General features: G+C 40.5%; 1 pseudogene; it reads right to left on the reverse strand.

Moving 5' to 3' along the window:
- Positions 1-709: 709 nt before the first annotated feature.
- On the reverse strand, positions 710-27,460 carry LOC139423540 (zinc finger protein 665-like; annotated as a pseudogene).
- Positions 27,461-27,818: the final 358 nt, after the last annotated feature.

The raw sequence follows: 27,818 nt of genomic DNA on the forward strand, positions 1-27,818 counted from the left end.
TTGAGTGATTAGCAAATATCTTTATAGTTTCCTGTTCCTGGGCGGGACTTTATTCATACAAGGACACAGGTGCAAATTGGTTTGCAACACAGGATGATAGTCCCAAAAACAGGAGCTTATAATAGGACAGTTTCACAAGGTTAGTCACATACTCAGTCATGTGGACACACAAACAATTAACATTTTCCATTACAGAGTCTGAACATTTTCATTTCATTAAATCATCAGTGGGCCAACAATGCAAATGTCAACAATGGAACTAATGCATCACATCCAAATATCACTTGATTATCTGTAGTGCTGGAGGAATGACACACCCAGATAAACACAGACAAAGAGTTTTAAAAAAGGACAGTTTAAAAGATCTTTATATTCAAACTGACAGACTCCATATTCACTTCATGTTTTCTAATAAAAACAAACATATGTTTGAGTATACCCTGTACCATTTAATTTCATATGGTAAAGACAGGTAAACCCATTGTCAGTCAACAATATAAGACAACGGGAGCACTGTGTATGTTCTCTGATGAATTTTAAGTCAATGTGATGTGAAATATCAACATACACGCTAAGAGAAGTAATTTCTCTCTCCTGTGTGGATTCTCTAATGACGTTTAAGTGACTTATGAGTAATATGTTTTCCCACAGTCTGAGCTTTTCTAAGCCTTCTCCTCTGTGTGCAGTCTAATGTGTTCTTTCAGGCTTCCTAAATGGGCAAATGGTTTGCACCCTGGGAGGAGTGGTAAGGCTTCTCTCCTGTGTGTATTCTCTCATGTTTTTTCAACACCCCCGAACTGACGAAACACTTTCCACATCGGGAGCAGTGGTAAGGCTTCTCTCCTGTGTGTATTCTCTCATGCCGTTTCAGCTTCCCTGAATGGTTGAAACACTTTCCACACTGGGAGCAGTGGTAAGGCTTCTCTCATGTGTGTATTCTCTCATGTTGTTTCAGCTCCCCCGAACAGACGAAACACTTTCCACATTGGGAGCAGTGGTAAGGCTCCTCTCCTGTGTGTATTCTCTCATGTTGTTTCAGCATCCCGGACTGGTTGAAACACTTTCCACATTGGGAGCAGTGGTAAGGCTTCTCTCCTGTGTGTATTCTCTCATGTAGTTTCAGCTCCCCCGAAGGGCCGAAACACTTTCCACATTGGGAGCAGTGGTAAGGCTTCTCTCCTGTGTGTATTCTCATGTAGTTTCAGCTCCCCCGAAGGGCCGAAACACCTTCCACATTGGAAGCAGTGGTAAGGCTTCTCCCCTGTGTGTATCCTCTCATGTTGTTTCAGTTGTGCTTTCTGTTTAAAACTCTTTTCACACTGGGAGCACTGGTGTCGTCTTGCTGGTTTGGACGTCCCTGGCTCTGGTTCCTCTGAGTCTGGTCTTTCTCCTGCCAAAGATAGTGTTATTTTTAAAGAGACCCAAATGAAACCACATGATAAAACAACCTTGCTACAGAGGGTAAATCCCAAATCAGATCTCTCAATAACCTGAGGCCAGTTTTAACAATCTTAGTGTGATTTTAAAACAAATGTAGAGCTTCCTGGTAATTACTGCTGTTTACATTACTTATTCATCCTGTTTTACAAGTCAGAACACAAAAAACTAGGACACTGAAGACACAGACGTCGCTGGATTCCAATTGAACAGGTGGTTCTAAATATATAACTTTCATAGCTGTATGATACAGAATGTGACCTACACACTTCCTTAAACATAAAATAACTAAAGAAGTAATTTTGTGTGGAATTCCAAAACTTGTTTTTATGTCACAGATACAAAGCACATCAGTAACATCTCCCCGTTGTTGAAAGGGTTCGACACATTGCTGTTTAAATGGACCAATTTCTTATTTAGACATTCACAGATTTTCAACATTTTGATTATCGCTGATGTCATATTTTGGGTAAATGTTCCTAAAACTGATAGTAACAACAAAAAACTAAAATATAAACGCAACATGTAAAGTGTTGGATGTTTCATGAGCTGAACAAAAAAGATTGCAGAATTTTTTACATCCCTGTTAGTCAACATTTATTATTTGCCAAGAAAATCCATCCACCTGACAGGTGTGGCATATCAAGAAGCTGATTGAACAGCTTGGTTATTACACAGGTGCACCTTGTGCTGGGGATAATAAAAGGCTACTCGAAAATGTGCAGTTTGTTCACACAACAATGCCACAGATCTCTGAGGGAGCGGGCAATTGACATGCTGACTGCAGGAATGTCCACTGGAGCTGTTGTCAGGGAATTTAATGTACAGTACCAGTCAAAAGGTTGGACTCACCTACTCATTCAAGGGTTTTTCTTTATTTTTACTATTTTCTACATTGTAGAATAATAAAGACATCAAAATGATTAAAAAACACATGGAATCATGTAGCAACCACAAGTGTTAAATCAAAATATATATTCTATTCTTCAAAAGTTGCCACCCTTGCTTTCTCTCAACCAGCTTCACCTGGAATCCTTTTCCAACATTATTGTAGGCGTTCCCACATATGCTGAGAACTTGTAGGCCGCTTTCCCTTCACCTCTGCGATCCAACTCATCCCAAACCATCTTGATTTGGTTGAGGTCGGGGGATTGTGTAGGCCAGGTCATCTGATGCAGCACTCCATCACTCTCCTTCTTGGTCAAATAGCTCTTACACAGCCTGGAGGTGTGTTGGGTCATTGTCCTGTTGAAAATAAAATGACAGTGGGACTAAGCCCAAACTAGATGGGATGGCATATAGCTGTAGAATGCTGTGGAAGCCATGCTGGTTAAGTGTGACTTGAATAAATAAATCACTGACATTGTCAACAGCAAAGCACCCGCACACCATCATATCTCCTCCTCCATGCTTCACGGTGGGAACCACACATGCGGAGATAATCTGTTCATCTACTCCTCGTCTCACAAAGACATGACGCTCGGATCCAAAAATCTCAAATTTGGACTCATCAGACCCAAGGACAGATATCCACCGGTCTAATGTCCATTGTTCGTGTTTCTTGGCCCAAGCAAGTCTCTTCTTCTAATTGGTGTCCTTTAGTAGTGGTTTTCTTGCAGCAATTCGACCATGAAGGCCTGATTCACGCAGTCTCCTCTGAACCGATGATGTTGAGATGTGTCTGTTACTTGAACTTTGTGAAGCATTTATTTGGGCTGCAATTTCTAAGGCTGGTAACTCTAATGAACTTATGCATCAGAAGTAACTCTGGATCTTCCATTCTTGTGGTGGTCCTTAAAGTAATGATGGACTGTTGTTTCTCTTTGCTTATTTGAGCTGTTCTTGACATAATATGGACTTCGTCTTTTACCCAATAGGGCTATCTTCTGTATACCACCCCTACCTTTTCACAACACAACTGATTGGCTCAAACACATTAAAACCTGTTATGGCTAGGGATTTCGCTAGCGGAACATTTCGACAACATCCGGTGAAATTGCAGAGTGCAAAATATATATATATTTTTTAGAAATATTTAACTTTCATGCATTCACACGTGCAATACCACAAATTAAATCTTAAGACTCCATAATGTTTCATCATTAGATGCTACAGTCCTCCTTTAAGACTCCATAATGTTTCATCATTAGATGCTACAGTCCTCCTTTAAGACTCCATAATGTTTCAAAATTAGATGCTACAGTCCTCCTTTAAGACTCCATAATGTTTCATCATTAGATGCTACAGTCCTCCTTTCAGACTCCATAATGTTTCATCATTAGATGCTACAGTCCTCCTTTAAGACTCCATAATGTTTCAAAATTAGATGCTACAGTCCTCCTTTAAGACTCTAAAATGCTTCATCATTAGCTGTTACAGTCCTCCTTTAAGTCTCCATTGTGATTAGAATGTGTCTGGAAGCGCTACTCTATCTATTCTACTCTCATCCTTTCAGTTTTAATAATATTTAATAATAATAATGTTATAATAGGTAATAACTAACTTTAACTAGGGTTACCAACAAAATCTTCATATTTACCCCCCTCTAACAATACCGCTACAGAATTAGCGTAGTAGGCCATGTAACTTAAGGTAATCAGAAATATTTAGGACTAACTTATTCCTTGCCACCCATTCTCAAACTAACTGCAGCTCTATGTTAAGTGTTGCAGTCATTTCAGTCGCTGTAGTAGCTGACGTGTACAGTGTTGAGTCATCCGCATACATAGCCTCACTGGCTTTACTCAAATGTCATTGGCATGTTGTTGGTAAAGATTGAAAAAAGTAGGTGCCAAACAGCTGCCCTGGGGAATTCCTGATTCTACCTTGATTTTGTTGTACAGGCTTCCATTAAAGAACACTCTTTGTGTTCCGTTAGACAGGTAGCTCTGGGACGGCAGGTAGCCTAGTGGTTAGAGTGGTAGGCCAGTAACCGAAAGATTGCTGGATCGAATCCCCGAGTTAACATGGTAAAACTGTGTCGTTCTGCCCCTAAACAAGGCAGTCCTAGGCCGTCATTGAAAAAAAGAATTTGTTCTTAACTGACTTGTCTAGTTAAATAAAGGTTACATTTTAAAAGAAAAACTCTTTATCCACAATATAGCAGGGGGTGTAAAGCCATACGTCTTTTTCAGCAGCAGACTATGATCGATAATGCCAAAAGCTGCACTGAAGTCAAACAAAACAGCCCCAACAATATTTTTATCATCAATTTTTCTCAGCCAATCAGTCATTTGCAAGTGCTGTGCTTGTTGAATGAACTTCCCTATAAGCTAAAAGTCTATATTTGTTTACTGTAAAATAGCATTGTATCTGGTCAAAATTGTAAGGGTTGGTAACAGGCTGATTGGTTGGTTATTTAAACCAGTAAAGAGAGCTTTACTATTCTTGGGGAGTGGAATGACTTTAGCTTCCCTCCAAGCCTGAGGGAACACACTTTCTAGTAGGCTTAAATTGAAGATAATGTGAATAGAACTGGCAATATCGGCCGCTATTATCCTCAATCATTTTCCATCCACGTTGTCAGACACCATGACAACACGTCATTGTTGATTTTTTGCCCAAAATTTCATTGAAGGTGTTCCAAAGCGTTTTACAATCATTCTTCAAGTCATTTATCTTTGTTTAATAGTGTAGTTTCTTCTTTTTATTCAGTTTAGTCACATGATTTCTCAATTTGCCAATCAGTTATTCAGCCAGACCTATATGCCATCTCTTTTGCCTCCCTCTTCATCATACAATTTTTAAATTCCTGTTTTTGTAAAACAAGCACCTTACATCAGATCATCTTGAAACTTTCCCTCTAAAGTTAACTTTCATCAAGGTTTTATATGGTCTATTGGTTTCTCTCTTTTCATTGGCAGAATCCTTTTTCAGTGTTATGATATTCATAACACCCATATACACCAGTCTATCTTCCTGTCAACTAACAGAACTCTGCTGGTTGTCCTGACCAGTGGACAGATCTATTGTATTTGTTCAAACTGAACTACAGCACTTACTTTGATGAGTTAAATCTGATCCATTCCTCTCTTCTCCTCCTCCCACAGTTCCACTCAGCCCCAATGTTTTCCTGTAGTCCACCAGCAGCACAGACAACCTCTTCATACCCAGCAGTAAGGTGCTACCGGGAGAGGCACGACACGAGGACTCCGGGAGGGAAGAAGGGCTAGTGTTGTCCTGGTAACCATAAAGAGGGGACACAGACACATATCATTATGGATGCTGATGCCACTGTTGACATAAAGTGCTTTACAGAAACCCAGCCCAGAGCCCGATAGAGAAAGCTGTATGCTAGACCAGATCAAGCTGTACCATCTGGTGTTCTGATCTGGAGAGACTCTTCTCTGCCTCGTCAGCATTAGGATGTTGTTGAGACTCCCCAGAGGATCCACAATAGTCATGTGTCTCTCCTGTGTGAATGAGAACATCAAACAGATGGTAAACTTATGACCATCTATTGCAATCATAGAGTCTTACAAGAGGCATGCATATGTCTAAAATGGCCACTTTCATCATGATTTCCTAAAATATTGTTTGTGATGCAAATGTAAAAGGGTCGTTCCACAAAATGGGTGGCCTTTGTTATTTTAAGTAGAAAATATGCACCAATATAGAATTTTAAAAGCCTGTTATATTAGATGAGGGGAACTTTAATATATTTACCACATGGAGAATTCAATACATCGAATTGAAAAGTCCCAAAAATATATGAACCAATGGCAGATCGAACCTTTAACAATTCCTACAGTACTGAACAACATATTCAAGTGTAGAACTTCAGTAGAATGCCCCTTTGAAACCACACATTAGTTCAACAACGGCATAGTTTGTGTCCCTGTTTAAAACAGTACTCACTGGTGTTAATCTGATATTCTGTCTCTTCCTCTTTCACTGCCAAAACGTCTTCCTTCTTCACCTTTATTGAGATAGAACCGTTTAGAGAGGAAGAGGATGCTTTCTCTTCTTTCACTATAACAGCCTCCTCTTCCTCCTTTTTCATTCTGAAAGATTCTTTCTCCAAACAGCAGACCCCCTCTTCATTAGCAAGGGAGGAGTAGTTTAGTCGAGCTCATGGTCAGGGATGTTAGCTAGCTAGCATTAGCGTCTAGCCTAGTGCAAGGCTTAGTATCAATCTTTAACACGTTTGCAAATTGAACCAGTTGATACGTCAACCGACACTTGTTTAAAACACTGAGATTAGCTAATGTACATTAACATGGTCTAAAAACTCAATCTTTCAGTTTTATGTTGGCTAGCAAGCTACCGACGTGGTTGAAAGAGTTGGCGCCTTGTTGTTCCTGAAGAAGCGTCCCGTCCAGTCCATTATACGTCACGCAAGAAGAGTCAACTGAAAGACGCACATCGCCATCTGCTGGCTGGAGTGGGTAACGCAGTTTGGAAACAATAGGTACTACACTTTTTGTATTGGAAAGAACGTCATAATTATTTAATAATAAGCTGATACATTTTCTCTTCCAAATAATACGTTCCTGTACACAGACGTAGAAGCTCAATATGAATATGTAGATGATTAATAAATACTTTTATGAATAGGTAGTGTGTTGATATACATTTTCTCTGTTAATTTTTCACATTCTTTTTTATCTACCTGTGACCATACTATTCCCTTAAAGCCACGCTCTATAAGATACAAATCATCCTGTAAACAACAGAACAAATGCATCACATGCAAATAGCACTTGATTATCTGTAGTGCTATACACTGGGTAGACAAAACATTAAGAACAGCTGCTCCTTCCATGACTTAGAAAGACTAGGTGAATCCAGGCTAAAGCTATGATCCCTTACTGATGTCACTAGTTAAATCCACTTCAATCCGTGTAGATGAAGGGGGGGAGACAGGTTAAATAAGGATTTTTAAGCCTTGAGACAAGAGACATGGATTGTGCATGTGTGCCATTTAGAGAGTTAATGGGGAAGGCAAAATATTTAAGTTACTTTGCACGGGGTATGGTAGTAGGTGCCAGGCGCACCGGTTTGTGTCAAGAACTGCAACGCTGCTGGGTTTTTCAGCTCAACAGTTTCCCATGTGTACCAAGAGTGGTCCACCACCCAAACAGTGGAGGTCAGTGCCGTTTAAGATGAGGCAGGACGATTTGTTTTTTCATGAGCATGGCCTTAATTCTATTACAGCATATTGGATGACTGTCATTCATATTTCACTCACCCTGTTCAATGTAACAGCAATAGGTTTAGGCTACTACATGATACTCTAATTGTCCCTATACCCATCATGAGGTAGCAACCTAGCCTATGAATGAAAGTTTAGAATGTAGGTTCACACAGGTCGAGAGAACATTTTGCGATGACAGACAGTGACACATAGACAGACAGTGACACATTCAATACTGCCTTGCACACTCTCGCCTGCATCTAGCTGAAATAGAGATATTACTGGACAAATTCAGGTATGTTTATCCCCGTTTTGTTCCATTTAAACATTTGTCAACAGAATCGGCGGAATGAATACACCCCTGATCATGCATAAACACAGTTCACTTTCATTACAGACACGTTGTATTCCTTCTTGCATCTATGTGCTCTCCTCTTATCACCTTCTCCCTTTGTTTCTGCACTTCAATGCACAACAAATCAGCCAAACCATTTAATAACTGCTACACACAGCTTACATTGTTGTCACCATATTAGCTAAAATAACATCATAGTCAACAGAGCTAATAGAACTAACTCGTTAGTAAACCTGCTACAATCCTGCAGTACCGTTACAGTGTACAGTCAGTAAGCAGTTTAGCACTTACCTTGGCGGGTCCCAGTGGCAATAAATTAGTAAAACCAAAAGCTTGCCTTGACTTGAAAGAGTTCCAGTGTTGTGTTGGATAGTCATAGCCAGCTAGCTAACATAGCATCCCTTTGTTTGAGCCAAGTGTTTGAGTAGGCTAAACTAGATAGCTGCATTTGCTAGCTAAGTAAGTGAAAATGAAAGTGAAAAATAAATGACGAAATATCTCTCTCTCGCTTCTCCTTCATTTTGGAATAAAATAATTTGTTCAAAACTGTTCAACTATTGTATTTTTCTCTCTTTTAGTCAACTACTCACCACATGTTATGCACTGCAGTGCTAGCTAGCTGTAGCTTATGCTTTCAGTACTAGATACATTCTCTGATCCTTTCATTGGTTGGACATCATGTCAGTTCATGCTGCAAGAGCTCTGGTGGGTTGGAGGATGTCCTCCGGAAGTTGTCATAATAACTGTGTAAGTCTATGGAAGCCTTGAGAACCATAATCCTCATAGGTTTTGTATTGAAGTCAATGTACCCAGAGGAGGATACAAAATAGTATGTTTTAATAAATTGACGTGATTATATTTAGTATAGTTTTATCTAAAAAAGGACCACTTTTAAATACTTTACCATTTTTATTTTGACCATTTTTATTTTTCTGAAAATGACTGAGGACGATGGTCATCCCCTTCCTCCTGTGAGGAGACCCCACTGCACCCAAAGGACACCCAGCCAACTTGACACAATTGTGGGAAGCATTGGAGTCAACATGGGCCAGCATCCCTGTGGAATGCTTTCGACACCTTGTAGAGTCCATGCCCCGACGAATTGAGGCTGTTCTGAGGGGAAAAGGTGGAAGGTCCAACTCCATATTAGGAAGTTGTTCCAAATGTTTGGTATAATCAGTGGCTATATCTGCCATTTAGCAGACACGTTTATCCAAAGTGATTTGCAGTCATGTGTGCAAACACTTTACATATGGGTGGTCCCAGGAATCAAACCGACAACCCTGGTTTAACAAGCACTATACTCCACCAACTGAGCTACGGGACCACAAGGAATGATCAAGGAATGACGCAGATAAACACACACAGCCTGAGTTTCAAAAATATAATTGAATCAAAGACCGTAACATTGAAACTGACATACTTCATTTTTAGTTACAATCAAATATAATTTGTCACATGCGCTGAATACAACAGGTGTAGATCTTAACGTGAAATGCTGACTGACAAGCCCTTAACCAACAACGTAGATAAGAAAAATAAGTGTTAAGAAAATATTCCCTAAATAAAAAGTTTAAAAAAGTAACACAATAAAAATCAATAACGAGGCAAAATACAGGGGGTACCAGTACAGAGTCAATGTGGAGGCTATGTACAGGGGGTACCGGTAGAGTGTCAATGTGGAGGCTATATACAGGAGGTACCAGTACAGAGTCAATGTGGAGGCTATATACAGGGGGTACCAGTACAGAGTCAATGTTGAGGCTATATACAGGAGGTACCAGTACCGAGTCAATGTGGAGACTATTTTCAGGGGGTACCAGTACCGAGTCAATGTGGAGGCTATATACAGGGGTACCAGTACAGAGTCAATGTGGAGGCTATATACAGGGGTACCAGTACAGAGTCAATGTGGAGGCTATATACAGGGGTACCAGTACAGAGTCAATGTACTGAGGTACAGATCAGGAGCAGGTGTTGAAATAAAATGTATATGATGGACATTATGACATTATGGACCGTATATGAATATAAAAGGTGTGTACAGTAGTAGTTATATAGATCAGGAGCAGGTGTTGAAATAAAATACATACAGCTTTATACAGTTTGATTTAATGAGGCTTAATGACCAAAAGCACAATTCTATTTTTGTAAACATGAGACAAGTGTACGAGCAGAATGTGGCCACCGTGGCCTTCTCTCATGAACTTTAAGTAGCCTTTATTTGTTGTGATATAATCCTTTCGAGACAGGATTGTGTCACGGATCTGGGGAAGTGGACCAAAGCATTTCTGCAGCATTGAAGGTCCTAAAGAACACAGTGGCCGCCATCATTCTTAAATGGAAAGTTTGGAAGTTTGGAACCACCAAGACTTCCTAGTGCTGGCCGCCCAGCGAAACTGAACAATTAGGGGAGAAGGGCCTTGGTCAGGGACATTACTGAGAACCCGATGGTCACTCTGACAGAGCTCAAGAGTTCCTCTGTGGAGATGGGAGAACCTTCCAGAAGGACAACCATCTCTGCAGCACTCCACCAATTTGGCCTTTTTGGTAGAGTGGCCAGACGGAAGCCACTTCTCAGTAAAAGGCACATGAAAGTCTGTTTGGAGTTTGCCAAAAGGCACCTAAAGGACTCTCAGACCATGAGAAACAAGATTCTCTGATCTGATGAAACCAAGATTAAACACTTTGGCATGAATGCCAAGCGCCAGGTCTGGAGGAAACCTGGCACCATCCCTACGGTGAATCGTGGTGATGGCAATATCATGGTGTTATTGGGGATATTTTTCAGCGGCAGGGACTGGGAGACTAGTCAGGATCGAGGGAAAGATGTACGGAGCAAAGTACAGAGAGATAATTGATGAAAACCTGCTCAAGAGCACTCAGGACCTCAAACTGGGGCAAAGGTTCACCTTCCAACAGGACAATGACCCTAAGCACACAGCGAAGACAACATAGAAGTGGCTTTGGGACAAGTCTGATTGTTCTTGAGTGGCCCAGCCAGAGCCCGGATTTGAACCTGATCGAACAACTCTGAAGAAATCCTGAAAATAGCTGCGCAGTGACGCTCTCCATCCAACCTGACAGATCTTGAGAGGATCTGCAGAGAAGAATGGGAGAAACTCCACAAATACAGGGGCGCCAAGATTGTAGTGTTATACCCAAGGCGGCTTGAGGCTATATTCACTGCCAAAAGTGCTTCAACAAAGCACTGAGTTAAGGTTCTGAATACTTATTTAAATGTGATATTTCAGTTTTAATATTTAAATGCATTTGCAAAAATTTCTAAAATCCTGTTTTTGCTTCGTCATTATAGGGTGTTGTTGTGCAGATTCATGAGGAAAACCTCCCAATTTAATCAATTTTAGAATATTCCAGTAAATTCAGGAAGTAAACTGAAAATTCCAATTCTCTTCTATGGTTTTCAATGAGGAAAATGTGGAATTTGGTTTACTTTCTGAATTGACTGGAAATTAAATGGATTTGACTCCAACCCTGGTTTTACTACAAAGCTGTCAGCGTCATCATTTAGTCAATCGATGTTATAATGCATAAAGCTCACAGATGTGCCTGTTCTCATTCAGAGTAAATTATTCTAATTGAATAAAACAGAATTAAACAAATCAAATGTATTATGTACCTGAATAACTTCAACAACCTGGTTGATTCTCTGGTTGATTCTCTGCTCAACAACACTGATCGTGTCAAACTTTGTTTTGTGTCTAGGCTGTCACTTCTGTCATCAGCTACTAACACCAGTTTTGCACCTTTGTCCTTGAGAGACTGGATGACGGCTTCCTGCTCCCTCTTCCATAGTGAGAACACTGACGGCTCAACATGGTTTTCTGAGGGATGACGGCTTCCTGCTCCCTCTTCCATAGCTGTAACACTGATGGCTCAACATGGGCTTCCTGGTTATGAAAGAAAGTGTGGTGGTCAATGGTAGCCACTCCCATTGTTTGAAGCAGTTGTAGTCTTTGTTGGCGTTCATCCAGACCCCAGAATGGTAGTAGAAAGGAGCCTGTTCCCCGCATGCTTCCTCACAATCATTGGCTGGATCGACCACTCCCCAACCTGACCACAGGACCAGTATTGCTGTCTGATCTTCATTCCTACAGCCTTCATCTCTGTCCCTGGAGTCTCTTCACTGTCTGATCTTCATTCCTACAGCCTTCATCACCGTCCCTGGAGTCTCTTCACTGTCTGATCTTCATTCCTACAGCCTTCATCTCCGTCCCTGGAGTCTCTTCACTGTCTGATCTTCATTCCTACAGCTTTCATCACCGTCCCTGGAGTCTCTTCACTGAGTAAGTAAAGATAGTATAAGAAACCTCTCCCATTCTACTTGTCTATTATCTTTGTTTAGAAATAGTCATTTGTGTGACCTACTGATTTTCCCTACAATTTATTTTAAGGATTTAGAAATATTGAAATGGTAGAATGAGGAATGTCAGAGTCTGGAATATAAATATATACAATTTGTTTAAAATGTATATGATGGACATTATGACATTATGGACCGTATATGAATATAAAAGGTGTGTACAGTAGTAGTTATATAGGATGAGCCTTGACTAGAATACAGGGTGGAGTACTGGGTGGTAGACGGCTAGTAACAGTGACTAAGTTCAGGGCAGGGTACTGGGCGGAGGTAGGATACATGATAGTGGAAACACATTGACTTGGGCTGGATATAGACATGGTAGGATACATGATAGTGGCAACACATGGAGTAGGGTTGATATAGTCATGGTAGGATACATGATAGAGACAACACATGGAGTAGGGTTGATATAGTCATGGTAGGATACATGATAGTGTCAACACATGGAGTAGGGTTGATATAGTCATGGTAGGATACATGATAGAGATAACACATGGAGTAGGGTTGATATAGTCATGGTAGGATACAGCAGTGAAGTCCTATTACCAGTCAGATAGGAAGTAGCAGTGAAGTCCTATTACCAGTCAGTTAGGAAGTAGCAGTGAAGTCATATTACCAGTCAGATAGGAAGTAGCAGTGAAGTCATATTACCAGTCAGATAGGAAGTAGCAGTGAAGTCCTATTACCAGTCAGATAGGAAGTAGCAGTGAAGTCCTATTACCAGTCAGATAGGAAATAGCAGTGACAACACTGCCAAGTGGCTGGGATGTCCTCCACTGAGTCCACAGTCCTCTCCACCTTAAACACCATCTGTTGTCTGCACACCTCTGACCACAGATCAGATCAAATTAAATGTTATTGGTCTCATACACATATTTCTCTGATGTCATCACGGGTGTAGAGAAACAGTGCTGTAATATCTAACAAAACAAAACAATAAATAAAAATCCCCACAAGTTATTTTAAGGATGAAGAAATATAGAAATAGTCAGGTTCCGGAATATAATTATATACAGTTTGTTTACGATGTAAGAGTCTGGTATATAAATGTATACAGTTTGTTTACAATGTATATGATGGTGTGTATAGACATTATGGACCGTATTTTAATAGGAAAGGTGTGAACAGCAGTAGTTATATAGGATGAGCCTTGACTAGAATACAGGGTGGAGTACTGGGTGGTTGACAGCTAGTAACAGTGACTAAGTTCAGGGCAGGGTACTGGGCGGAGGCCGGCTAGAGGTGACTATTTAACAGTCTGATGACCTGGAGATAGACCACACATTAACCACACAATAAGTATTGTGGTGGCAGCATCATGTTATAGGTATGCTTGTCACCGGCAGGGACTGGCGAGTTTGTCAGGATCAAAATAAATACGAAAGGAGCAAAGCCCAGGTAAAAAGTTAAAACCCACCTCAGTCTTCTGAAAACATAACCCTGGGACATTGTTTAATTTTTCTGAAGGACAATTACACAGATGTTTACACTGCTGCCACCACCAGGCCTGGAGGGCTGGGATAGGGTTTTATGTTTCTGGAATTACACAATTTTCTATGCAAAAGACACACCAGAATGGCTTTCCAAGACTTGTTGAGTGTTCCTAAGTGGTCTGATCTCAGTCCTGAGTTAAATGTACTGAAAAACCCCATCTGGTTTAAATATCGCTGTCCACCAATGAGCACTTTTGACAAAAACGATGGATCTATTTTGCACAAAGTTGGTGGAATCTTAATGAAACTGTAATGGCTTCCACCAAGTATTAACTTGGACAGGGGACGGACTTATCCAATTATGATATAAAACAAAACACATTGTTCAACATTTTCTATTAAATCTAATCTAATCCCTTTATAGATGTAATTTTAAGGCAAACGTGAATCAGAAGTTAAAAGGCGTGTAGACGTTCTATAGTCACTGTTCAGCTTTAACTGTGGAGTGACCCCATGAAATGGGATATCAGCCAAGTCAGTGACAACCACAGAACACAACTATGTATCATTTACACAAATATTAGCATCTTAGTTCTTATTGAAGGACTTTGAATGTGGTACATCACCTCCATAACCAACCTATTGTGTGTATTGAACATTCATATTGGACTGGACAGCTAGCTAACTTGCTACTGATCAACCTATTGTGAGAATTGAACATTCATCATTGACTGTCCAGCCTTACCTATAGAGTGTACACCACCACCGATCACAACGTCCTGTTTCCATCACAGCTGTCGTGAGTTTTTTGTACGGTATGACTTTACTGGCATAAAAACTTTGGATGGAAATGTGGTTAATCAAGCTATATATAGCAGCACAGCTAACTGGCCAACACATTTTTATTGTGTGTATTGAACATTCATATTGGACTGTAGCAGCTAGCTAACTGGCTACTGATCAACCTATAATGTGGAAGTATTGAACATTCATATTGGACAGCCTTACCTATAGAGTAGCACCCCCACCCATCAGCCCATTCTCTTCTTGCTGTCAAAGCTGCAGTGTATTGTTGCTATAGGAGTTTATGATTAATAATCCTATTTCAAGACACACTAAGATGTCACCATTCTATTCATTTAAAGCCCCTCTGTCAGATATAAATCATCAGAGTGGGAAACCAACTGACAAGGAAACAATGGAGCAAATGTATCACTATCAGGGTGTATTATGACATCAGATAGAACTACTCAGACATTCCAAATATCACTTGATTATCAGAGTGTATTATGACATCATATAGAACTACTCAGACATTCCAAATATCACTTGATTATCAGAGGGGTGAATTATGACATCAGATAGAACTACTCAGACATTCCAAATATCACTTGATTATCAGAGGGGTGAATTATGACATCAGATAGAACTACTTGTTATTATTTATATAATAACCATCATATCTTAGTTAACTTGGAGTCACATGATGATATGTTGTGTGGATATGTTGTGTGGTCCTCCCACTACTACATGGGAACCCATGTAGTTTATTAGGCTACAGATGAAATAAGTTATGAACTTCACAGGGTGGTGAAAGTGCACGTGATGAGCTTGATGCTCCTTTCCAAAACATTTTGAGGTTCTTATTCTGGTGACATGATGATCGATGATTGGTTGCCATTTGACAAATAAAATAATAATCTCATCATTCGGGTAAAAACTTTTTTTCAACCAGTGGGAGGTTTGTAAATGCCCCCAGAAAAGTCGAAAGAGGAACTCTTCATTGAGACAATAATAAACAGCAATCCATGGGCGAGTTGTGGTGGATATTATAAACTAAGGATCTGCTGGAGTCCAAGTCAAACCAAGATTCTTTATTTCTGAGCTCAGAGAGAATAACAGAGTAACACAGCGCAGTGTAGAAAGTCTGAATTCCTGAATAAAAACAAACAAATATATGTTTGAGTATACCCTGTACCATTTAATTTCATCTGGTAAAGACAGGTAAACACATTGTCAGTCAACAATATAAGACAACGGGAGCACTGTGTATGTTCTCTGATGAATTTTAAGTCAATGTGATGTGAAATAAGAACATACACGCCAAGAGAAGTAATTTCTCTCTCCTGTGTGGATTCTCTAATGACGTTTAAGTGACTTATGAGTAATATGTTTTCCCACAGTCTGAGCTTTTCTAAGCCTTCTACTCTGTGTGCAGTCGAATGTGTTCTTTCAGGCTTCCTAAATGGGCAAATGGTGTTTCAGCTTCCCTGAATGGTTGAAACGCTTTCCACATTGGGAGCAGTGGTAAGGCTTCTCTCCTGTGTGTATTCTCTCATGTGCTTTCAGGTATGTTTTCCGGTTGAAACTCTTTCCGCACTGGGAGCAGTGGTAAGGCTTCTCTCCTGTGTGTATTCTCTCATGTAGTTTCAGCTCCTCTGACTGGTCGAAACACTTTCCACATTGGGAGCAGTGGTAAGGCTTCTCTCCTGTGTGTATTCTCATGTTTTTTCAGGTGTCCTCTCTGGTTGAAACACTTTCCACATTGGGAGCAGTGGTAAGGCTTCTCTCCTGTGTGTATTCTCTCATGTTGTTTCAACACCCCTGAACTGATGAAACACTTTCCACATTGGGAGCAGTGGTAAGGCTTCTCTCCTGTGTGTATTCTCTCATGTTGTTTCAACACCCCTGAACTGATGAAACACTTTCCACATTGGGAGCAGTGGTAAGGCTTCTCTCCTGTGTGTATTCTCTCATGTTGTTTCAGCTCCCCCGGCTGGTTGAAACACTTTCCACATTGGGAGCAGTGGTACGGCGTCTCTCCTGTGTGTATTCTCTCATGCTGTTTCAGCTTCCCTGAATGGTTGAAACGCTTTCCACACTGGGAGCAGTGGTAAGGCTTCTCTCCTGTTTTTTCAGGTGTCCTCTCTGGTTGAAACACTTTCCACATTGGGAGCAGTGGTAAGGCTTCTCTCCTGTGTGTATTCTCTCGTGAGCTTTCAGGTGTGCTTTCTGGTTAAAACTCTTTCCACAGTGGGAGCACTGGTGTCGTCTTGCTGGTTTGGACGTCCCTGGCTCTGGTTCCTCTGAGTCTGGTCTTTCTCCTGCCAAAGATAGTGTTATTTTATATTACTTTTTTTATTCATCCTGTTTTACAAGTCAGAACACAAATACCTAGACAGTTCTAGGACACTGAAGACACAGATGTCGCTGGATTCCAATTGAACAGCTGGTTCTAAATATATAACTTTCATAGCTGTATGATACAGAATGTGACCTACACACTTCCTTAAACATCAAATAACTAAAGAAGTAATTTTGTGTGGAAGTCCAAAACTTGTTTTTACGTCGCAGATACAAAGCACATCAGTAACATCTCCCCGTTGTTGAAAGGGTTCGACACATTGCTGTTTAAATGGAGCAATTTCTTATTTAGACATTCACAGATTTTCAACATTTTGATTATCACTGATGTCATATTTTGGGTAAAGTAAAAAATAAGGTGAAATATTTGGGTAAATGTTCCTCAAACTGACAGTAACTACAATTAACAAAAATATAAAACGCAACATGTAAAGTGTTGGATGTTTCATGAGCTGAAAAAAAAGATTGCAAAATTTTTTTAGTAGAAGAAGACATCAAAATTATTAAAAAACACACGGAATCATGTAGTAACCACAGGTGTTGAATCAAAATATATATTTTATTCTTCAAAAATTGCCAACCTTGCTTTCGCACAACCAGCTTCACCTGGAATCCTTTTCCAACAGTCTTGTAGGAGTTCCCACATATGCTGAGAACTTGTAGGCTGCTTTTCCTTCATTTGATTGAGGTCAGGGGATTGTGTAGGCCAGGTCATCTGATGCAGCACTCCATCACTCTCCTTCTTGGTCAAATAGCTCTTATCCAGCCTGGAGGTGTGTTGGGTCATTGTCCTGTTGAAAAACAAATGACAGTGGGACTAAGCCCAAACCAGATGGGATGGCATATCCCTGCAGAATGCTGTGGTAGTCATGCTGGTTAAGTGTGACTTGAATGATTAATCACTGATATTGTCAATAGCAAAGCACCCACACACCATCACATCTCCTCCTCCATGCTTCACGGTGGGAACCACACATGCAGAGATAATCTGTTCATCTACTCCGCGTCTCACAAAGACATGACGCTCGGAACCAAAAATCTCAAATTTGGACTCATCAATCCCAAGGACAGATATCCACCGGTCTAATGTCCATTGCTCGTGTTTCTTGGCCCAAGCAAGTCTCTTCTTATTATTGGTGTGCTTTAGTAGTGGTTTCCTTGCAGCAATTCGACCATGAAGGCCTGATTCACGCAGTCTCCTCTGAACCGATGATGTTGAGATGTGTCTGTTGCTTGAACTTTGTGAAGCATTTATTTGGACTTCAATTTCTGGTAACTGTAATGAACTTATGCATCAGAAGTAACTCTGGGTCTTCCATTCTTGTGGTGGTCCTTAAAGTAATGATGGACTGTTGCTTCTCTTTGCTTATTTGAGCTGTTCTTGACATAATATGGACTTCGTCTTTTACCCAATAGGGCTATCTTCTGTATACCTACCTTGTCACAACACAACTGATTGGCTCAAACACATTAAAACCTGTTATGGCATATTAACTCTTGAAACTAGGGGGCACTATTTTCATTTTTGGAAAAATAACGTTCCCAAAGTAAACGGGCTATTTCTCAGGACCAGGTGCTAGAATATGCATATAATTGACAGCTTAGGATAGAAAACACGATAAAGCTTCCAAAACCGTAACAATATTGTCTGTGAATATAACAGAACTGATATTGCAGGCGAAAGCCTGAGAAAAATCCAATCAGGAAGTGCCTCTTATTTTGAAACCTCTGCGTTCCTATGCATCCCTATTGACCATTGAAAGGGATATCAACCAGATTCCTTTTTCTATGGCTTCCCTAATGTGTCTACAGTCACTAGATATATTTTCGTGAACGACAACATTGCGTCAGTGGTCAGGTGGTGGCTCTCAGAGTGATTTGTGCCTATGCTAGGATATCGATAAACTTACACAAATGCTTGTCTTGCTTTGGCTGTAAAGCATCATTTCAAAATCTGAGATGACAGGGTGATTAACAAAAGGCTAAGCTGTGTTTCACTATATTTCACTTGTAATTTCATGAATATGAATATTTTCTAGTAGGATTTTTTGTCCGTTGCGTTATGTTAATTAGTGTAGTTGATGACAATTCTCCCAGATCCGGGAGGAGTAGTTCCAAAAGGTTAAAACACATTAAAACATGCTAGCGGAATGTTGACAAAACCGGGTGAAATTGCAGAGTGCAAAATATTTATTTATTTATTAGAAATATTTAACTTTCATGCATTCACAAGTGCAAAGCTTAACTTCTTGTTAATCTAGCCACCGTGTCAGATTTCAAAAAGGCTTTACGGCAAAAGCAAACCATGCGATTATCTGAGGACAGCACCCCATCAAACAAACACATGACAATCATATTTCAACCCACCAGGCGCGACACAAACCTCAGAAATAACTATATAATTTGTGCCTTACCTTTGAAGAGCTTCTTCTGTTGGCACTCCAATATGTCCCATAAACATCACAAATGGTCCTTTTGTTCGATTAATTCCGTCGTTATATCTCCAAAATGTCCATTTATTTGGTGCGTTTGATTTTTTTAAAAACACTGGTTCCAACTCGCCCAACATGACTACAAAATATCTAATAAGTTACCTGTAAACGCTGTCCAAACATTTCAAACAACTTTCCTAATCCAACTTTAGGTATTTTAAAACGTAAATAATCGAGAAAATTTAAGACGGGATAAACTCTGTTCAATACCGGATAAAAACAACGTGAAGCGAGTGACCTGGAGCGTGCATCAAAACATTAGAGAGCACTAGGCTGGACCCTCGTTCTGAATAGCCGAACTTCTTTATTTCTCTAAAGAAAAACATCAACCAATTTCTAAAGACATCTAGTGGAAGCAATAGGAACTGCAACCAAGTGCCACAGAAAAGTGCCACACAAAACCATTTGAAAACAGAGTCACCTTTCGCCTGCCAAATAAGTTGTTATACTCACATCCATTATTTTAACAGGTAGCTCTGGGACGGCAGGTAGCCTAGTGGTTAGAGTGGTAGGCCAGTAACCGAAAGATTGCTGGATCGAATCCCCGAGTTGACATGGTAAAACTGTGTCGTTCTGCCCCTAAACAAGGCAGTCCTAGGCCGCCATTGAAAAAAATAATTTGTTCTTAACTGACTTGTCTAGTTAAATAAAGGTTACATTTTAAAAGAAAAACTCTTTATCCACAATATAGCAGGGGGTGTAAAGCCATACGTCTTTTTCAGCAGCAGACTATGATCGATAATGCCAAAAGCTGCACTGAAGTCAAACAAAACAGCCCCAACAATATTTTTATCATAAATTTTTCTCAGCCAATCAGTCATTTGCAAGTGCTGTGCTTGTTGAATGAACTTCCCTATAAGCTAAAAGTCTATATTTGTTTACTGTAAAATAGCATTGAATCTGGTCAAAATTGTAAGGGTTGGTAACAGGCTGATTGGTCAGCTATTTAAGCCAGTAAAGGGAGCTTTACTATTCTTGGGTAGTGGAATGACTTTAGCTTCCCTCCAGGCCTGAGGGCACACACTTTCTAGTAGGCTTAAATTAAAGACAAGGCAAATAGGAATGGCAATATCGGCCGCTATTATCCTCAATTTTCCATCCACGTTGTCAGACACCAGTGACTTGTCATTGTAGATTTTATTTGCGCAAAATTTCATTGAAGATGCTCCAAAGATTTTTACTATCATTCTTCATGTAATTTATCTTTGTTTCATTGTGTACTTTATTATTTTTATTCAGTTTAGTCACATGATTTCTCAATTTGCAATAGGTTTGCCAATCAGTTATACAGCCAGACCTATATGCCATCTCTTTTGCCTCCCTCTTCATCATACCATTTTTTAAATTCCTCATCAATTCACGTGGATTTAACAGTTTTTACAGTCATTTTCTTAATGGGTGCATGCTTATTAGTAACTGGAATAAGCAGTTTCAAATGTGTCAAGGGCAGTGTCTGGTTGCTCCTCAATACACACCACAGACCAACAAATATTATTTACATCAATAACATAGGAATCACTACAAAAAAATGTATGACCTCTTATACACAATATTAGGCACAGCCTTTGGAACTGTGGTTTTCAGAGACATGGCTACTATATTGTGATCACTACATCTGATGGATCTGGATACTGCTTTAATTTCTGCAGCATTAGTAAAGATATGAATGATGATATCACTGATGAAATCATGTTGATGATTTCATTCCTCTACTGTTTGTCACTACCCTGGTAGGTTGATTGATAACCTGAACAAGGTTGCCGGCACCAGTTACAGTTTGAAGCTTTCGTTTGAGTGGGCAGCCTGATCACAGCTTTTCTTCAGTACTAGTTAATTAATGACCAAAGTCTTGAGTTTAGTTTGCCTGTTCTACAGTCGTGTAAAGATAGGGGCGTTGACTGGGACAGGCAATGTAACATCCATAATGTTTTAAGGAAAAGTTTTTGTAAAACAAGCACCTTACATTGGATCATCTTGAAACTTTCTCTCCAAAGCTAACTTTCATCAAGGATTTATATGGTCAATTGGTTTCTCTCTTTTCATTGGCAGAATCATTTTCAGTGTTATGATATTCATGACATCCACATACACGAGTCTATCGTCCTGTCAACTAACAGAACTCTGCTGGTTATCCTGGTAACAGACACCAGTCTATCTTCCTGGTAACAGATACCAGTGGGCAGATCTATTGTATTTGTTCAAACTGAACTACAGCACTTACTTTGATGTGTAAAATCTGATCCTTTCTTCTCTTCTCCTCCTCTCACAGTTCCACTCAGCCCTGTTGTTTTCCTGCAGTCCACCAGCTGCACAGACAACCTCTTCATACCCAGCAATAAGGTTCTACCAGGAGAGCCACGACACAGGGACTCCGGGAGGGAGGAAGGGCTAGCGTTGTCCTGGTAACCATAAAGAGGGGACACAGACGCACATCATTATGGATGCTGATGCCACTGTTGTCATGAAGTGCTTTACAGAAACCCAGCCCAGACCCAGAGAGAGCAAGCTGTATGCTAGACCAGACCAAGCTGTACCATCTGGTGTTCTGATCTGGAGAGACTCTTCTCTGCCTCGTCAGCATCAGGATGTTGTTGAGGCTCCCCAGAGGATCCACCATAGTCATGTCTCTCTCCTGTGTTAATGAGAACATCAAAATGAGTAGTAAACTTATAACTGTCAATTAAAATCATAGGGTCTTAAAAGAGGCATGAATATGTCCCGTTGATATTTTAAGTAGAGATTATGCTTCAATATTGAATTTTAAAAGTCTGTTATATTAGATGAGGGGAACTTTAATATAGACCACATGGAGAATTCAATACATCTAATTGCGTGTTGAAGGGGCAGCATGAGCTCAGCGGGGTATTTGCCTCCGGATGAAAGTGACGAGAGCGACAATGAAAACGATCCAACATCGGTTTCAATGTACCGGTAGGCACCTGGCTTATAGACATGTGCTGCGTATTTATGTACAAAATACATATTTTTTAATAATTCAGTGGGTTTATATTCAGGTGCGCTTAATAGTCCAGCAATTACGCACAAATAGCAAATACCAGCAAATAGCACTTGATTATACACTGAGTCTACAAAACATTAAGAACACCGGCTCCTTCCATGACTTAGGAAGACTAGGTGAATCCAGGCTAAAGGTATGATCCCTTACTGATGTCACTAGTTAAATCCACTTCAATCAGTGTAGATGAAGGGAGGAGGCCGGTTAAATAAGGATTGTTAAGCCTTGAGACATGGCCTTATTTCTACTACAGCATGTTGGATGACTGTCATTCATATTCCATTCATCCTGTTCAACGTAACAGCGATAGGTCTAGGATACTACATTATACTCACATTTTCCCTATACCCTTCATGAGGTAGCTACAACCTAGTCTATGAATTAAAGTTTACAACGTAGGTGCACACAGGTTGAGAGAAAAATTTAAGGTGACACATTCAATACCCCCTTGCACACTCTTGCCTGCTGATCTAGGATGTAATCATTAGACCAGCAGTTGCAAACAAGAGTTTCTTCTGAACAAATTCAGGTATGTTTATCGCTGTTTTGTTCCGTTTAAGAAATGTTTTTCAACAGAATCTTCGGAATGAATACACCCCTGATCATGTGTAAACACAGTTCACTTTCATTACAGCCACGTTGTAGTCCTTCTCTCCTCCTCTCACCTTTCCCCTTCGCTCCTGGACTTCAATGCACATCAGCTGATGTGACCAGGTGAAAAAAAACTTTTCCAAAACCTTGTAGGTTTGTATTGAAGTCAAAATACTCAGAGGAGAAACGGAAACTCGCTGTTCTCCAGGCTACACCATGGCGCTACCCTACAGAATGCTGCTGAGGCTACTGTAGACCTTCATGTTTTAATCAATTATTTGGTGACGTGATTATATTTAGTCGCCTTCCTCCTCTGAGGAGCCTCCCCTCCTCCTCTGAGGAGCCTCCCCTTCCTCCTCTGAGGAGCCTTCCCTTCCTCCTCTGAGGAGCCTTCCCTTCCTCCTCTCAGGAGCCTCCCCTTCCTGCTCTCAGGAGCCTCTCCTTCCTCCTCTCAGGAGCCTGTCCTTCCTCCTCTCAGGAGCCTGTCCTTCCTCCTCTCAGGAGCCTGTCCTTCCTCCTCTGAGGAGCCTCCCCTTCCTCCTCTGAGGAGCTCCCCTTCCTCATCGGAGGAGCATCCCCTTCCTCCTCTGAGGAGCCTCCACTGCACCCAAAGGACATCCAGCCAACTTTACACAATTGTGGGAAGCATTGGAGTCATCATGGGCCAGCATCCCTGTGGAACGCTTTCGACACCTTGTAGAGTCCATGCCCCGACGAATTGAGGCTATTCTGAGGGAGAAAGAGAAGGGTCCAACTCCATATTAGGAAGGTGTCCAAAATGTTTGGTATAATCAGTGTATATATCTACCATTTAGCAGACACTTTTATCCAAAGCGATTTGCAGTCATGTTTGCAAACACTTTACATATGGGTGGTCCCAGGAATCAAACCCACTACCCTGGTTTTACAAGCACTATACTCCACCAACTGAGCTTCAGGACATCAAGGAATGATCAAGGAATGACGCAGATAAACACACACAGCCTGAGTTTCAAAAATATAATTGAATCAAAGACCGTAACATTGAAACTGACATACTCCATATTAGACGTAGACCGATTCATCTGAATGGCCGATTAATTAGGGCCGATCTCAGGTTTGGTATTTTTGGGCTGAGATTTTGCAGATTTTTTTTTTTACACCTTTATTGAATCTTTATTTAACTCGGCAAGTCAGTTAAGAACGCATTCTTATTTTCAATGACGGCCTTGGAACGGTGGGTTAACTGCCTTGTCCAGGGGCAGAACGCTAGATTTTCACCTTGACATCTCGGGGGATCCTGCCTTGCAACCTTACAGTTAACTTGTCCAACGCTCTAACCACCTGCCTCTCATTGCACTCCACGAGGAGCCTGCCTGTTACGCGAATGCAGTAGAAGCCAAGTTAACACCATCCAGTCCCAGCCTTCAGCTCCATTCAACCCCTCCCATCTGTCTCTTAACACCATCCAGTCCCTTCAGCTCCATTCAACCCCTCCTATCTGTCTCTTAACACCATCCAGTCCCACTCTTCAGCTCCATTCAACCCCTCCCATCTGTCTCTTAACACCATCCAGTCCCACTCTTCAGCTCCATTCAACCCCTCCCATCTGTCTCTTAACACCATCCAGTCCCAGCCTTCAGCTCCATTCAACCCCTCCAATCTGTCTCTTAACACCATCCAGTCCCACTCTTCAGCTCCATTCAACCCCTCCCATCTGTCTCTTAACATCCATATGGGATTTATTTTTGCCATATATATTTTAACTGTGCTGTGATGCTTCACAAAAGTACTAAACTTTTCGATTCTCATAGTTTCTACAGATTGTAAATTAAAGATAAACATTTTTGTTAAAATAATTATAATATTATTGATTGATTGAATAGGACTTTTCAAATCACCCAGTATTGCCATCTGCAGCGTTAGTTCTAGGTAAATGTTGCAATTCTTCAGCGATTCCTGGACCTGTGACCAAAAACGAGCTACATATGGACAGTACCAAAATAAATTATCTAATGACTGCCTCCTTGCAGCAAAATCTGCAGAGCTGGGAAGATTGTATCCCCATTATTAACATTATATTGGTTGCAAGAATTTTGCATAATAATTGAAGCTTTGAATCCGGCGTCATTTTGTGTGTCAATTCATAAACCATGTGCCATGGAATCAATACAATGAAAATCTCTTGCCAACTATTTTGAAATTTATTTGGCACAGCTGTCAGTTGTTTGGTCCTTAAATGGAACTGGTAAACATTTCTATTTATCACAATTTGGTCCTTAATGCAGGGCCGACAAGTTCCTGTTCTACAGTCTAGTAAAGATAGGGGGATTGACTGGGACAGGCAATGTAACATGCATTATGTTTTATGGAAAAGGTTTTTGTAAAACATGCACCTTACATCAGATCATCTTGAAACTTTCTCTCTAAAGCTAACTTTCATCAAGGTTTTATATGGTCTATTGGTTTCTCTCTAAATCTAACTTTCAAGGTTTTATATGGTCTATTGGTTTCTCTCTAAAGCAAACTTTCAACAAGGTTTTATATGGTCTATTGGTTTCTCTCTAAAGCTAACTTTCATCAAGGTTTTATATGGTCTATTGGTTTCTCTCTAAAGCAAACGTTCATCAAGGTTTTATATGGTCGATTGGTTTCTCTCTAAAGCTAACTTTCATCAAGGTTTGATATGGTCTATTGGTTTCTCTCTAAAACAAACTTACATCAAGGTTTTACATGTCAACTAACAGAACTGTCTACTGTGGTGGAAATATACCAGTCTATCTTCCTGTCAACAAACATAACTCTGCTGGTTGTCCTGGTAACAGATACCAGTCTATCTTCCTGTCAACAAACAGAACTCTGCTGGTTGTCCTGGTAACAGATTCCAGTGGGCAGATCTATTTAATTTGTTCAAACTAAATTACAGCACTTACTTTGATGAGTCAAATCTGATCCTTTCTTCTCTTCGCCTCCTCTCACAGTTCCACTCAGCCCCATTTTTTTCCTGCAGACCACCCGCAGCACAGAAAACCTCTTCATACCCAGCAGTAAGGTGCTACCGGGAGAGGCACGACACGGGGACTTCCGGAAGGAGGAAGGGCTAGCGTTGTCCTGGTAACCATAAAGAGGGGACACAGACACATATCATTATGGATGCTGATGTCACTGTTGTCATAAACTGCTTTACAGAAACACAGCCCAGACCCAGATAGAGCAAGCTGTATGCTAGACCAGACAAAGCTGTATGCTAGACCAGACCAAGCTGTATGCTAGAACAGACCAAGCTGTACCATCTGGTGTTCTGATCTGGAGAGACTCTTCTCTGCCTCGTCAGCATCAGGATATTGTTGAGGCTCCCTAGAGGATCCAGGATTGTCATGTCTCTCTCCTGTGTGAATGACAACATCAAACAGACAGTCAACCTATGATCTTCTATTGCCAGAGACATTAATATGTCTAAAAAGGGCCTAAATTTATGCCTTTAAAAAAAAATACTGTTTGTGATGCAAATGTAAAAGGGTCGTTCCATGAAATGGGTGGCTTTTACATCCCTTTGATATTTTATGTAGAAATGATGCACCAGAATTGGATTGTAGAATCCTGTTATACAAGAAGAAGTGAGCTTTAATATAGACCACATGGAGAATAAAATACATCTAATTTAAAAAAATATGTACCAATGGCAGTACTGAACAACATATTCAAGTGTAGAACTTCAGTAGAATCCCCCATTTAAAACCACATTAGTTCAACAATTGCATCGTTTGTGCCCCTGTTTTTAAGACAGTACTCACGGATGGTAATCGGATATTCTGACTCCTCCTCCTTTTTCACTCCTAAAACATCTTCCTCCTCTTTTATTGAGATATCCTCCTCTTCCTCTTTTACTCCAAAGGGTTCTTCCTCTTCTTTCGCTACATTCTCCTCCTTCAATGTTACGGCATCTTCCTCATTTTTGATTCTGAAAGGTTCTTCCTCTTCTTTCACTATATTCTCCTTCTTCAATGTTATGGGATCTTCATCCTTTTTGATTCTGAAAGCTTCTACCTCCTCATTTTCCACTCTGACAACCTCTTTCCCATCTTTCTCTTTCCCTGTAATATCATCCTCTTCTTTCAATATGGGATAGCCTCCTCTTCCATTCTGAAAGCTTCTTCCTCTCCTTTCACCAGATCTTTCTCCGTCTAGTTTAGTGACCTCATGCTCCGGGCGATTAGCCTTGTGCAGTATCAAGTTAACACATTCGCTAATTTAAGAAGCAAACTACGTTTAAATTAACAAGTAGATGCGTAAACAGAATTGTGTTCTAAACAATACGATTAATATACACAAGATTAGTCTAAAGAGCTTAAATGCTCCGGATCTATGTTCGCTAGCAAACCACCACATTGGTTGAAACGGAAGCCTTTTGTCTCTGTTGAAGAAGCCTCCTGTTCCGTCCACTAGATTATACGTCACGCAAGAAGCATCACCTGAAAAACTCACATCGCCATCTGCTGACTGGAGTGAGCAACACAGATCGGAACAAAAATAAAGCAATGTCAAAAGAAGTAATTTAAAAACAACCAGATGTTATGTTCTCTTACTTCTTACAGCCAATACTTTCCTCCAGGGCTGACCTGCCCATTAGGCAGGATTAGGTGACAGATTGACGAGGGTGGCATATTTCGAGCTAAATGGACCAAGGCTCATCACTAACAACAATAAAAAAAACTTCTCACTCAGCGGCATGTGGGCTATTTAGGTGAGTGGTGGTGTTGCCACATGAAGCAGTGCCTTAAGTGCCTTAGTGATTAAAAACAAACTAAATATAACTATTGTATAATAATACACTGTGTCTGTAAAATGTAC

The sequence above is a fragment of the Oncorhynchus clarkii genome, chromosome 13, assembly GCF_045791955.1.
Source record: "Oncorhynchus clarkii lewisi isolate Uvic-CL-2024 chromosome 13, UVic_Ocla_1.0, whole genome shotgun sequence".
In the NCBI taxonomy this organism is placed as follows: Eukaryota; Metazoa; Chordata; class Actinopteri; order Salmoniformes; family Salmonidae; genus Oncorhynchus; species Oncorhynchus clarkii.